The sequence below is a fragment of the Chaetura pelagica genome, unplaced genomic scaffold (assembly GCF_000747805.2).
Source record: "Chaetura pelagica isolate M959 unplaced genomic scaffold, ChaPel_1.0 scaffold161, whole genome shotgun sequence".
Classification (NCBI taxonomy): domain Eukaryota; kingdom Metazoa; phylum Chordata; class Aves; order Apodiformes; family Apodidae; genus Chaetura; species Chaetura pelagica.
Window position 1 is genome coordinate 567226 of NW_009951965.1, and position 2631 is coordinate 569856.

A 2631-nucleotide genomic window follows, 5' to 3' on the forward strand; every position below is an offset into this window, starting at 1 on the left:
AGGGAAAGATTCTCCCCCATACCCTTACCCCATGAGAATGCTGTGATTTCCTCTGGAAGTAATTTCATGGAGATACAGAGAACTGTTGGAAATAAGACTTACCTTGAATGCTGCCTGGCCAGAGACATGACCCTCCTGATTGACTTACAGTGATTGAAAGGATCCTCTCAGCCACAAAAGAAGTATATTGCTCTGAGCCTCTCAATTTACTAAAAGGATCTGAGATTGCCCTCCATTTTGGAGTAGAATAGAGCTAAGGGCAAGGACTTCCTCAGGCTTTCTAATTAAGTTAAATTAGCATTGGAGAGAAAAGTCATGAGTCTGTTCTTCAGTCTGATTGATTACCATTATTACATAAAACGAGGGGCTACTAAGTGATCAGATTCCAATTTGTAGGTATGCAAAACTTCCTACTCCAGTGTGGAAATGACCTTGATGGTCATCTAGAATATGCCTGTTTCTGAACTGAAATAATTTTGTTGGGTTTTTTTCAGTGCTTTGTAGATCTTTCATAATTTTGTATCATTTTCTGTTTCTATAAATAAAGCTGAAACTGACTGTTGGCCTGAGAATTGTGTCTTAGAAATCAGTGGCTTGGTGTAAGAAAAATAGGTACAGTGCTGCTGTGAAGAAACAGTACTGCACACTGGAATCCTGTAGGATGGGTGCAGTGCAGATTGGTCACTTATATTCTTGTATTCTTATATTCAAGCACTCTTGTGTGCTGCATGGAACATGCATTCCCTAATGGTTTGAGTTCAAAAAACAAATACACCTTTTGTAGCTCATTTATTCAGCATGTGAAACTTCTGGGAATGGTGCTTTTCTTTAGACTCTTGCTATCCTGGTCCAGAGTCAGAAGTATGAAGTGTGCTTGCACAATTTAAAAACTAGGTAATATTTTTTTATAGTATAAATATTTCTTGGATGAGAAATAAATAGCTTTCCTCCACTCTCAGTCTTTCCAGAGGTTCTTTGACCTGCTACTTTAAAAATATGTATTTCAAGAACAAGCCCACTCAAAAAGTTTCTGCTCCATGAGGCACACTTGGTCACACAGTTCAGCTAAGAGCTCAGGCTGTGCCTGGAGCACTTTAAATGTATGTAGTCAGTTACACCTTCATCTTGGAGGCATATTCCACAGCATGACCTGAGAATTGACTCTTCATTATCATGTGGCACCTGATTTTGCAATTAAGTGGTAGTTAGAAGTGCCATCCTCCATGCAAGTCCACAGTGACATTCCTAGAGGGGTGAGGGTTTGCAGGGACCTGGAAGAGATTGAAGTAGACGATCCACTTACCAAAGAAAAAAATAGGTGAGGGAAGGAGGAGAAGGACACTTAGAAACATTAAGGAAAAGCTAGTTAAGGGACCTAGGAAACAGTTGACAAAGAAATTGTTGAAGTGAGACATTGGCCATTTTGAACTAAAGGGGAGGCACTTCCAGTGAAGGGGGTGTGAGGGGGTGGGGGTGTGGGGACACTGCTGCAAATAAATGCTAAAAGTCAGAAGAGTGCAGTGACTAAAAAACCCCAGGGCGGTGGCTCTGAAACCCAGATGGACAGGCACGCAATGGCTTCTGATAAAAAACAGTTCACAAGTGATTTTTTTTTAAAAGCTGCCAGAACAACTGGCAAGCCAAGCATATCGCAATATATGGCTTTAAAGGCTACCACAAAGCTGCAATAATTAAGTCTCTTGCACGCGTGTGCACACCCACACTTGCACACGCATCGTCCTCCTAACCCCCTCCTTGGCTAACAAAGCCCTCCCAGCCATAGTTGTTGCTGGGGAAGGTGAGATTATGCTCCACGGCTCCTTCTTTAATTCTGCACTGATTAGAGGGCGGGCAAGGCTTTGCTCACACATCTCTTTCACATCCAAGAGCTGAAAGCAGCTTAGCTGGAATAGCCAGCTTACCGCGGGGCAGGAGCAGAACAGCTTCACCATGAAAACCCGCAGCAATTTTGTTATTAGTCACAGCAATGACACAGGGCCAGTGGTTCTTTTTGTGCGCTGCTGAATTTCCCCCGTCACTGCTCACCCCTGAGCCACTTGCAGCTCGCAGTTGCTAAGAGCAGCCCTGCCTTCCTCAAGCGCCTGGAAGGAGGTGTGAGGAGCGAGGAGATTGCTCTGCACGGTGTGTCACGGCTTCTCCTGCCTCTGCTTTATAGTCCCGCCCTTCCCCGAGCAGCCCTGCCCGTCACTGCTTTGCAAAATAACTCTCTGGGCGCACAGCCACTTGTTAGTGAAGGCGGACAGTTCCATCCTGCAGGAACAGCTGGAACACTGCTGGCAGCAAAGCCTGTGAACAATGCTGAGGCTGTGACACCTTTGAGGGGAAATCTGCATTACAATAGTGCGTTTCTTGCATTAAGGGACCTCTGAGAGACCCCCTCTGGTGGGTGTCTGCTGGTCTCCCGCCGGGGTGGGACACACAGGAGTGTTGTGTACCTGGGCACCGGCTGCAGCAGTTTTGCCAGTAGCTGCTTGTGGAGCTGTTCCTCCGTTATCTGCTTGTAAAAGGAAGAGAAGGTGTAGGCACCTATTTTATCTGAGCTTTCCACATTCGGCAAATGCAATCATCTGAGAGCAAGCATGAATCACCTGTGCCTGAGCTCACTGTGGA